Raw genomic sequence first — 12,500 nt, forward strand, 5'->3', positions numbered from 1 at the left:
TTTATTTATTTATGATCCATAGACTGCAATCATTAAATTCTAGTAGGAAAGACTTCAATATAAAATACAATTTATTATTATTATTATAATAACTACTACGATTATTATTATCATTACTTTGCCCAATAGAATTAAATGTGGTGATGGGTGAAGACCACTTCTTTTGTTTGCACCTAAAAATGAAAAAATACAGACCAAAGTAGACTAATATATATCCTTCGGTCTCTCTGTCTGGCCATACATTTGTCTATCTGTCTTAGTTACATTACAGTCAAAATAATAAAATATATATTGGATATCATTTGGGAATAAAATGGAGATATTTCTACTCTATGCTTTTTCAAGTTTTAGTAACTACAGAACTTTCCAATGTATCCATTTATATTAATAAACGGAGAAATGAAACAGATGTGAGATACATAAAGAGGACTGAGATTACAAGAGATAGAGATGAAGACAGACGCTGAATCTTAAGCCTCTCCTTTAATAATCCAATCACACAGGAAATCACAGCTCACCCGTGTATTCGAGGCAAATCTGATTTGAAGTCCATCAAACCGACAATCACAAGCACATTCTCTCCACATTCGTCCAGCTACAGCAACATGTCTGTATACAATCATGTCCTCGTATTGTTATAATCTAATAAGAATTTCTGTGTAATTGCAGCAATGAGGTGCAATGAGATGCTGCTGTATTTGAAGTTCATAAGAAAGGGGCTTTATACTTATCACACAGTAAATTTCTTTCTTCACATATCCCAGTGATGTTAGAAAGCCATGATACAGCACCCCTGTGGCACAAAGAGTTAGGGGCCTCACTTAAGGGCCCCAAGATTGGCAGCATGTATAACTAAAAATAACAATTAACCCGTTTTAGAAAAATTTTGAGCATAAAATCCTAAAAAAAATAAATGGTTCAGTCAATAAGATTCCTGGGAAGATCTTAGGAGGCTCTTGACAATAACTTTCTGATTTCTTGCAAAAGCCTGAACTTTTCTCCTTGCTTCGTCTCTTAATAGTAAGTATTTGTGTCAATGAACGGATTATATCCATCAGAATAACAAATCTTTTTGTCACTGTGAACAAACAAGTCAAAATGTTTAGTCATGTTGTGAATAATACAGTGTACAGTTTCAGTGTTTCCTGATATGAGTTACAATGATTGAAAATGCACAAGGCGAAATTTCTTCTGCCTAACATTTATGAATTTTACCAGCACAAATGTAAACAGTACTGTATTTACTGTATATTAATTGGAAGAGACCAGACAGGATTCACACTTTTACTGTACTGTACTAAAGTTTATTTATTTCCTGGTTGGTCATCCGTATTCAGAAATTGTAATTCTTTGTTTTGCTCACCAATTGAAGGCTCACGAGATTGAGCTTTGACCTGTTTTCGAGAACTAGTTGATCATTGGTTGATTTCGTACCCTCCCCTTCATTATTGACATTTAAGATCCACTTACAAAAAAAGAAAGTTTAATAGAAATTCAAGCTTGACATATTCTGACGACTTTGAACCGATGCCGAGATGTTTTGGGGGTTAAGCCCATTCAGGTAGAAACCAGTAAAATATATTTTGTTCACCATGAACATAAACAGTTAATAATGTAGGACACTGCAGACAATTGTACACAATCGATTAAATGGATGTACCAAAGCATCCACAACTTGTTCACAGCAACAAGAAATTGCTTTTATGATGTGCACAAGTGATGAAATGCCGTGAAGTAGCTTTGAAAATTTCATTTCTGATCTGAAAAATGCTCCAAAGCAACTGAGGAAAAACTGTAATCACACCCAGTGTAGTCATCAAAATCTGAGAATACGAAATATGATCAATGTCCTAAAGAGTACGATATTTATTTTACAACATCCAATCTTACCCTGGAAAATGAACGAATGGAACGACTGAAACGAACGGATAATGAACGTTTTGTTATGTTACAATAACAATATGGTAGACAGTGTAGTAGAACATGGTGTGGGGCAAGTCACTGTTTTTGCCATTAGTGTCCAGAAGATCCAAGATCCATTACAAGATATGTAAAGTATCCTGATGGAGATTTGTGCACAAGGGAAAATGCTTCCACATCCATAGATATCCATAGTGCCTCTAACTTTGTAGTAACAGTCTAAAGAAAGTCTCATGCGAATTTCTCTTTAAGTCATCATATGGCTCATCTCTAAAATGGAAACAATTTTATCCTGAAAATGAATAAAATATTTCAAATATAAAAAAAAATAAATAAACAAAGCTTTTTGGACTGAGTAAAACATTGGTTTTTTTGTCGTTGTTCCTCTGGTGTTCATCACTTTACTTCCACATGGACTGATTCTCTAAAGAGGCTCCTTTAGCGTGCTACATAGTCCTCATTACTCGGATCACATGACCACTGTTTCCATGGCAGGCGTTGCCGTGGTGAGGCGGATCGGTATGGATTGGGACACTAACCGCTCGCTGTGTGATGGCGCTCCGGCAAAAGGAAGCGAGAAAGGAAGCATACAGTCAGGTTTTAAAGGAATATACAAAGTGTGTCACATATGCAGGTCATCCAAAAAGTGTTGCATTGGCCAGCTCTTTAGTACCAAAGATTCTAGTGGGAAAGCTTTGGTACCTGCTTAAGAGAGCAGCAGAGCTTGATCTTCTCAGTTTAATCATCGGATTGATCTCCCGAGCTCCTCATCGGTGTCCTAACTGCAGTGGTGATAAACCAATCAGCAGAACAAAGCTAAGACCCCACGAATGCACTCGGGGTAAAAACAGTGAAGCTAGCATATAACACCACACGCCTTACATACACTATATATATATATATATATATATATATATATATATATATATATATATATATATATATATATATATTATTAGTGGATGCGCTATAATTTTATTATTTAGAAAGTGACCAATAATTTGTCACCAATATTTGATATGTAGACTGATTTCTTCTCACTAAACTGTTTCTCGAGTTCGTTCTCTCAGCACCACTGCTGCTACGTGAATATAACTTATAACGACACTACGGAGACCGAGGCGTGTCCTGAGAGTCACATAAAATACAGATTAACATGGCAGAGGTAGAGCTGCATCTTCCTGAAGACAGAACAGAAAAATATCGTCTTTTTTCTTATGTTTGCACTACAAATGCATAGGGAAAGGGCCATGCGTTAAAGTCAGAAGGCACTTACGTAAATTACTGATTTGCTGTCTGTCTGAACCAAAGAAATAAAAGCAAACTATCCGTACCATAATGAATTGCATTGCATTCTTTTTTTCCATTGCATCGCATTGAATCGAATCGCATTGTGTTAAATCAAATCGAAATCGGATCGCATGTATCAGATCGGATGTATCTTTAATGTATCATATCACTGGTTATGGAATATATGTGAATTATGGTTATGGAAATATCTAAGGTGCTAAATTATACAACAGCAAATAAACTGCATAGATTAAAATATTTTTTTAGATCTAACCTGCTAGAATTTTCCAGAAACTACTAAATCCCTGAATCCTTTACCACCAGAATCCTTGAACTTTACCTCCCACTAGGGCCACCAGTCCACCACCAAACTTACAGTTGGACACTTTGCTGTCCATTTGGACACTAATACATGTTCAGTACTGGCAATAATTTTATCCAGTAATCTGAGCTCTGTATTTATTCTATTCTGTTTGTTCTCAGCCATTCAAATCTCTCATCCTGTTCTCTAAACCTAGAACCTTAATTAGAAACTAGACCTCCTCTTCTATTACTTCTTACGGAAGCATCAACTTGTGCATCAATATGTCAGGATGGATTGACCAGCATCCAGTTGTGTATATTAGTTTTTTTGGGCTCTGGATGGAAAGTTTTCCAGTTACAACCCAATATAAAGTGTTTTAGTAAGGTGTTGGGCCACTATGAGTCAACAGCTAGCTTTATTTCTTCATGGCATTAAGTGGCACCAACAATGTTAAAATGTAGTGAGTGTAAAATTCATAGCATATCAGTTATATTAATTTAATCCCTATCATATTGTTCAGTCAGGCCTTGGGCCTGGCAACTGGTGAGATGAGAGTTATTCTGAATGAAACACACTCATCAATATAGCAAAACTATATTTGTTTTTACACAGATTTAAACACATGCATTTATAAACGTAAGTGTATATGCTATAGCTATTGTATTTACTATAACATCTTTTTACAGAGGTTGTATCCATGCTGGCTCTTTTTTAGAATTGCGAATTAAATACACAATAGCTAAGTTAAACCTATCAGGACTCCAGGATCCAGGTCTTCCACATGGACAGATTCTCGAAAGAGCCTACTTTTGAGTAACATCTAATACTTCAAGCACTGAAACCTTATCAACTCTCCACCAGGGAGATTTAATAATGTGTGAGCTTTTGTTTGAGGTGAACACACATTACACAAGCTTTTAACATTAGCAAGCATGAACTAGGAGTATGTACAGAAAGGCCATTGTACACGAGGCCACAGCAGAGCAATTAAAGCGGACTGAAGCTCGAACCCTGAGACTGCAGAGGTGATGATATAAGAATATGAGAAAACAAGAAAGTTGCTGAGATACAAACCTGATGATCTCTTTTTTAAAATTTTACCAGAAAAAAAAAATCCTTAGCTTTTGTTTGGACCGCATTCGTATCTGCAGCTTAGCTATTGAGACGTTTGAGAAAAGACACAATTCACACAATTTTATTTTCTCTACTAAAATGTCCCATTTTTATTTATGTTTTCTTGTCATACTCCAATTTTTCATAACTCCCAAAGTTATGAATTTATTTAATGCACTTTATAAATGGTCACCATGCTCATAATGTATTATTTCTTACTCTATACTATCATTTACTATATCCTGATGCCTTGCCTCTGGATGACCAGTCTAAAGATCTGAGTGACAGTGGAGGTGAAACTCAAGAATGATGATAATTTTGGACTATGATTAATACACACGGGTTGCTATAATAACTTGGGACTACAATTGCTATGTAAAGTTTTGCATTCAAGTGTGAAAAGATAATAATCTCAACCATGATGGAACTGTAATAAAGGGACATTTAGTGTTACCCAGATGAGAATCGGATCCCTTCTGAGTCTGGTTCCTCTCAAGGTTTCTTTTTCATACCATCTGAAGAGTTTTTTCTTGCTACAGTCGTCACTGGTTTGCTCAATAGGGACAAACTTACATGGATGAATTGATGAATGTAAAATTCATAGTAAAGTAATCTATATATTTTTGTATAGCTGCTTTAGGACAATTGATAAAAGCACTCTAGAAATGTTGAATTAAATTAAATGTATCTCTTCTAAATTCCTCTCTGCATACTAAAATACTAAAATGACTAAATTCAATCAGACGTTGAGTTTATTCTCACCATAGTTGCTCCTCATACCTTCCAAATTCCTTCATAGCCTCTTCTTAATATTCGCCCACTTTTTCTTTATGTTTTCTACAATATGTCCAATATTGTTCATCACATTTTCTCCTCATACCTTCCCCTTTTCCTTTGAAGTTTCTCCTTCACAAAAACTCTTTTTCACATTTTCTCATCAAAAAATGTACATTTTCTCTCAGCCCTTTTTATCCTTATATTTTGCCCTTTATCTGCAGTTTCTTCTCAAACCATCCATCATTTCTTTACATTTTCCCCTCAGGAAATTCACACTTTTCTATATTATTGTTTCCTCCAAATTTCCCCCTTAATCTTCATACCTTCTAAGAAAAATCCTCAAAAGATCCTTTTTACATTTCTCCATTATAATGTCTCTGTCACTCATATCTCACATTTTCCTTTACCTCATCCATAATCTGTCACCGCTCCTATCTTTACATTCTCCTTCTCGTTACCTTCACCTCAGAATGTCCTCAATTTCCATTCGTTTCTTTCCCCCCTCTGTATTTCCTAATGCTGTCCTCTCTTTCTCCTCACACTCTCCCTATCTATCCTTGACCAGTCTAGATCATGAAGAGCCCAGCAGTGGCTCTCTGATGGGCCTTGGGACTTCCTGTTACGCAAAACTTTAGGCTCAGAGCTACTGCTGTACTTTCTGTGTGCTCGTGCCACTGAGTCTTCAGCTTACACAGGAAATAAAACCAGAGATCAGACGATATATAAGCTAGTTAAAGTCTCTCTATGCTCTCAAGCGAGGAGTCTCATTAAAGCAACGCTTGATGACACAATAATAAATCCTGATCTGTGGAAAGTTTTGGATGAGATTTCGAAAACGCACTGGCTTGGTTTTAAAGGCTGTGTAATTTATAGAGTAATAACAGGACAGATTACTTGCTCTCTGCTGTGTTCAATATGTTATTGAAGAAAGAGAAGAGTCTCACACACACACACACACACACACACACACACACACACACACACACAGAAACACACATACTGAGGTTACTGGAACTCTCAACAGGCCACATCAGCATAAACACACACCCACACTCAGTTGAGCTAATTAATGACCTCTCTGGAAAATAAATTGCAGATAAACTGGACATTAATAGAGCAGAGGTTTGCATATCAGATGTTTAGGTCCATCAAGGAAGCAGTGGCAAAGGTGATAAAAAAATTAGGGTTAGTGTTAAGGTTGGGTTGGGTTACTGAAGTTTGTAAAGTTTTAATGTAATATGTATATATAGACACATCTAATCCATCTCATATATACATCCCACAAAAGTGAGCACACACACATTTCAGCAACCATAGTAGTATATCTTCTCAAAGGACAATCCTAAAAAAATGAAACTTGGATATATTTACATTCAGCAATTCTTGTTAAAATAGCTGGCAACAACAAAGTGATAACAGCTGTATGTTGTGTAAGCACATTATTTGACACTAATAAATGTATGTTGAGTTATTTTCAGAGTAAATACTGATATACAAGCTGCACATTGACTACTCTAAAATATATATCCAGGTTTCATTTCTATAGTATTGTGCCTTAAAAACATATACAAAAAAATATTTGATGAACTCTAAGGAGTGTACTCACTTATGTGAGATAAATCAAACAAACAAAAAAAGTCATAATGTCAATTAACTCTCTGAGGTTGACCAACGCACCAGCGCGTTACGTGGCATTTTTCCTTCATAAGGCCAAAACTTAAATTACTGTCTTTTCAATTGTACATATAAGAGCAATACATTATTGCAAAGGGACTCTGTAAATCTGTAAAGGGACTACTTTTATTTGTATACACTCTAGGGATGCACCGAAATAAAAATTCTTGGCCGAAACCGAAAACCGAAAAGGAGGAAAGCAAGGCCGAAAACCGAAAATCGAAACACCGAAAGAAATTATGCCAATTATTATTACCATTGCATTTATGTCTATGACTGTGTAGTAACCTTACTAAAATCGAGGCATTTCAATTGCATAAATTAATATTAAAGTTTCAAAGAATAAATCAATTACAAATTAGGAAAATATTTATTTATAGCACATTGCAACAATCCACAGGATAAAATAAGTTAAAATTCAAACTTAAATGTTTAACTTAAAGGCACTCATGTGTACATTAAATAATAATGTACAGGCCCTCTGGCCTGCTGAAAGGTTGTAAAATTAAATATGTTCTTTCATAAAAACAAAGTACATTCAGAACAAGTGCAACTGCTCAAAGATACAACAATAAACACTATTACTGGGAAACTTCCTGCCTTTTCAAAAACGTCCGCCACAGACGGAGTGAGCATGCTCGGAGGGGTTTTGCTTTTTTGTGCCGCGTTCCTCTCATATTCAGCATAGCGATCGGGATGTTTGGATTTCAGGTGATAAATTAAACCCGACGTGGAGAAAGTCTTTGCAGACGCACCCCCTCTTGAAATTTCGCCATTACATGTTTTGCAAATCGCTATCCGTGGGTCTTTCTCAGATATACTGAAATACGTCCTCACCGCAGACATGTTGTTTTAGACAAGCACGTGCAGGACGCGGTTTCTGTTTGCGTCATCACAACAAACTGTTTCGGCCGTGTTTTTTCGGTGATCAAAGTCTTTCGGCCGAAAACCGAAAATGCACTTTTGGGCCATTTTCGGCCCGAAAATTTTCGGTGGCCAAATATTCAGTGCATCCCTAATACACTACTAATGACAGAACAACGCTGTACCTTTGTAAAAAAAAAAAGAAAGAAAACAGGCAGGGGGCGCTCTCTGTCGTCTCTGTCATCTCTCTTCACAGACATAAGCTGCGATTAATCATGAGTTAACTCATGATGATCATGTGATTAATCACAAAGAATAATTTTAATCGATTGACAGCCCTAATATCTTCTTCTTCTTCTCACATTAGGGGTCACCACAGAGGATCATTCATCTCCATACCCCCCTGTCCTCTACATCTGCCTCTTTCACCCCAACCACCTGCATGTCTTCCCTCACCACATCCATGAACCTCCTCCTTGCCCTTTCTGTTTTTCTCCTTCCTGGTGGCTCCATCCTCAACATTCTCCTACTGATATACCCCATGTCCCTCCTCTGCACGCCCAAATGATCTCAATCTCGCCTCCCTCACCTTGTCTCCAAAACATCCTACATGCGCTGTCGATTTACAGCCCTAATATATATGGTTTGATGTAAAGGATCTTATCAATCTCCAAAAACTTTTCCCAAAACACACCACAGCATTCAAACGTCTGGGACTTCACTTCCCAGTCTGTAGCTGTGTCCCTATTTCTGATACAACACATATGAAGTGGGTGTCGGCCATTTTGTAGTGGTGTCCAAATTCTAATCGAGCGACTTAATTTACTTATATTTGTTCACTCATTTATACCCACAATGCACTTCTGATTTAAATGTAAACTTGTCAACGCATACCCCTATTAGTCTACTCCTCGTACTGTTTTCCTTTTCTTACCATCTCATTCTCATGCTGTCCCCTTTTTCTTCACATATTCTCCTCAAAATGCCCAATTGTCCTTACATTTTCACCTTATGCAATCCGATTGCTTCAGATTGATTATTCCAAGAGCTACACTGCCACTCAAATCTTTTAAACCCTATGTATTGTCATTCCTTGGTCTAACTATCTTGGGAGCTGGTAGCTTAGTGGTTCAGGCATTAGACTTTGTATCTGAAGGTCATGAGTTCAAACCCCAGCCACACCACTCTGGCAGTCGTGGGCCCCTAAACAAGGCCCTTAACCCCATACCTGCTTAGTTGTATGAATGAGATAAACATAAGTCGCTCTGGAAGAGGGCGTTTGCCAAATAATGTAAAAGTAGAGCATCCATGGTGCTAGTCAGCATCCTCCTCCATTACTTGTTCCAGCCCTCTTAGCCATATGCCTCTGTGGTAAAGTGAGTTTTATTACAACATGCAGTTCTGGTCTGAGAAGTGACCCATTTTCTGAATAAACACTGAGGTCATTGTGTTGTGGGTCCCCTCTTTATGCAAACGACCCCTTTTCTGCTGAAGAGTATCCCACCAAACACACGCTCACACACTCTCCGAACTCACCGCTACCACACACTTCATCATTATGCTGTTTTTTTTTCCTCCACTCTGGATGCCTGTACATAGACAAAAGCAAATCCATCTGGGAGCAAGCTCGGCCATGCAGACCGTTTTTAAGAAGAATGTATACAATGATGGTGCCAAAACCCAAAACTTTGGGGAGCTGCAGGAAGATTCCAGGAGATGAGGTATATGCTGGCAGGAAATAGGCAGAAATGTACAACAAGACTCTCTGCCTTTGCTAATCTTAGCAGCAACGACTAACATCCATGAAGCTTGTGATTAAAAAAAGCCATGCTGTCATGATGTGAGGGACTTTATGACCAGCCCTGCTGTCAGTACTCAGGCTGACAGACATAATTTCAAGAGACAAGCTTCTTAGCCAAGCTATAGGCTTTTCCACTTTAGTACACCATTTTAGGCAACGTGGACTTGTCTCTGTAGCCAGGAGTTTTCAGGACTTGAGGCTTGATTGTGTATAAATGCAGTCTGTTCAATCCCAAGTTAAATACATGTCAAACCAAGAGCATATACCCTTGGTATAGGAGGGGCTTACTTTTGACACAAAATTCCAGACAAAAATCTGTAAGTTCATGTATGTTGGAACAACTTTGCTAGAGATATTTAACTCTGAGGAAAGAACGTTGGAAAAAGCATGTGTTGACCATAGGGTTGATAAGGGGCAGACTTTCTATTGGAACTTCATCTGAAGAACTTTCATCTGGGAATTAGTGGGAATTTCTGGGAATTAATTAGAAATGTATATAAACTGTATCATCGAACATGTGATTTTGATACCATTTTTTATGACATTTTTTACTTTGTTTTAATTGAATATATTATTTAAAGGAGGACGTTTTGGAGACAAGGTGAGGGAGGTGAGATTGAGATGGTTTGGACATGTGCAGAGGAGGGACATGGGGTATATTGGTAGGAGAATGCTGAGGATGGAGCCACCAGGAAGGAGAAAAAAAAAGAGGAAGACCAAGGAGGAGGTTTATGGATGTGGTGAGGAAAGACATGCAGGTAGTTGGTTTAAAAGAAGCAGATGTAGAGGACAGGGGGGGTATGGAGACGGATGATCCGCTGTGGCGACCCCTAATGGGAGCAGCCGATAGAAGAAGAAGACGATTTAATGACTTAAAATTGCATGGTGTGGGCCCGGCATTAATCAAATTCGAATGCAAAATTAAGGGCAAAGGCACTTGATATATATTCAATCAATAAATGCAAAATCCACTAAATGATGCCATGAGTGTTAGAACCAAAACATCGCTGTTCATCCTGGTTCATCAAACTGAATGGAAATGTATAGCGATGTTAAACTGACTGCTGTCATTACCTCCAACTCAAAAATCCAACACTGTAAAATCATTTGTACATATACATATTAACACTGAACAGGCATAACATTATGACATCATAACATTATGAGCAGTGAAGTGAAGAACACCGATTAACTCTTCATCATGGCACCTGTTAGTGGGTGGAGATAATTATTAGGCAGCAAGTGAACATTTTGCCTCAAAGTCGACGTGTTTGAAGCAGGAAAAATGGGCGAGCGTAAGGATTTGAGCGAGTTTGACGAGGGCCTTATTGTGACGTCTAGACGTCTGGGTCAGAGCATCTCCAAAACTGCAGCTCTTGTGGGATGTTCCTGGTCCGCAGTAGTCAGTATCTATCAAAAGTGCTTCAATTAAGGAACATTGTTGACCCGGCGACAGGGTCGTGGACGACTGAGGAGTGTTGATGCAAGTGGGAAGTGAAGGCTGGAACGTGTGGTCCGATGCTGTAAGTGCTCAAGGGTCAGAACTGTTTTATCAGCAAAGGGGGACCAACACACTATTATGCAGGTGGTCATAATGTTATATATCTACAATGTAATGTAGTCAGGACAACTGCTAATAAAAATGTGTATTTGATGTTACTTAAACCCATCTCATCCCGTCCTCACGCCTCAGGCCGCAAAAAGCCTTCTTATATCCAACCAACATGACTCACGGGCTTTTTTATTAGCGATGCGTTGGATGAATATACAGCGGCGTCGCCCACGGGCTGTTTACAAAGGATGGAAATCAATGGCCATGACGGCACACCGTGGGAATCTGATTAGGCTTTAAGTACCTGTATTCCACTCAATCAGCCTTTCCTCCCTTCCTCCCTCCATCCCTCCCTCTCAGAAAGGCTGCAGATAACACGTTCGAATGGAGGGCAGACAATAGAGACGTAAGCGCAAGAGGCGAGAGAGATCCACTTCACGTGAAAAAAACGCTTTGAAAATGCCAGTAAATTCATCAACCCTTCCGGGTAAAACTGTTCATGTCGGGACGTAATTACGTCCCTTTTGGCACAAACCATATCACATTGTATTGAAATGGAGGATGACTCAGCTGTGCATTGGTAAAGATGTAGGTGTTTGAGGGGGAGGTTGAGAGGATGGGGGAGGGGGTTGGGGGTTGTCTCTCAGACACCCAGTTGCTACTTGAAGTACCGGCATCATCCTGACATTGAGATATGACACGGCTTCAAACTGACACCGTGATGAGATCAGATGAGATGAACCCAGGATCCTTGCAAGTTCACAACTCAGGGAACATCAAACATCATCAAACATCTCAAGACCTTACACCTCGTGCATGCACATCGTTCGAGGTGAATGAGGGCGTCCAGGAGCGGAGTGACGCTGCAGAAATGTGTCTCACTCACACACACACACACACACACACACACACACACACACACACACAATACACACATTGCCCATCAACCGAATCTTTAGATATGGATCTATGGGTTTTTAAAATTGCACAGTTTTTGATGTCTAGAGATCAAAAAACAGCCTGGGATGTTCAAACATCCATCACCATGTTTCTTTTTTTTACTATAAATAAAGTTTTATGTTAAGGAATGAACAATGAATTTCCAGATGCTGAATCTCAGGAGTGTCATTTTTTTACCCGGCGTTCTGCAACACACACCATCCTTCCACTGGATTCTTGCATTGTTCACTACACCCGAATGACTG

The 12,500-nt window shown here is 38.5% G+C and overlaps 1 protein-coding gene across 1 annotated transcript in view; it reads right to left on the reverse strand.

Moving 5' to 3' along the window:
* map2 (microtubule-associated protein 2) overlaps positions 1-12,500 on the reverse strand; it is a 142,758-nt gene that overhangs the window by 129,568 nt on the left and 690 nt on the right. The gene's annotated exons all lie outside the window — the stretch shown is intronic.

This window comes from Silurus meridionalis, chromosome 3 (genome assembly GCF_014805685.1).
Source record: "Silurus meridionalis isolate SWU-2019-XX chromosome 3, ASM1480568v1, whole genome shotgun sequence".
Lineage (NCBI taxonomy): Eukaryota > Metazoa > Chordata > Actinopteri > Siluriformes > Siluridae > Silurus > Silurus meridionalis.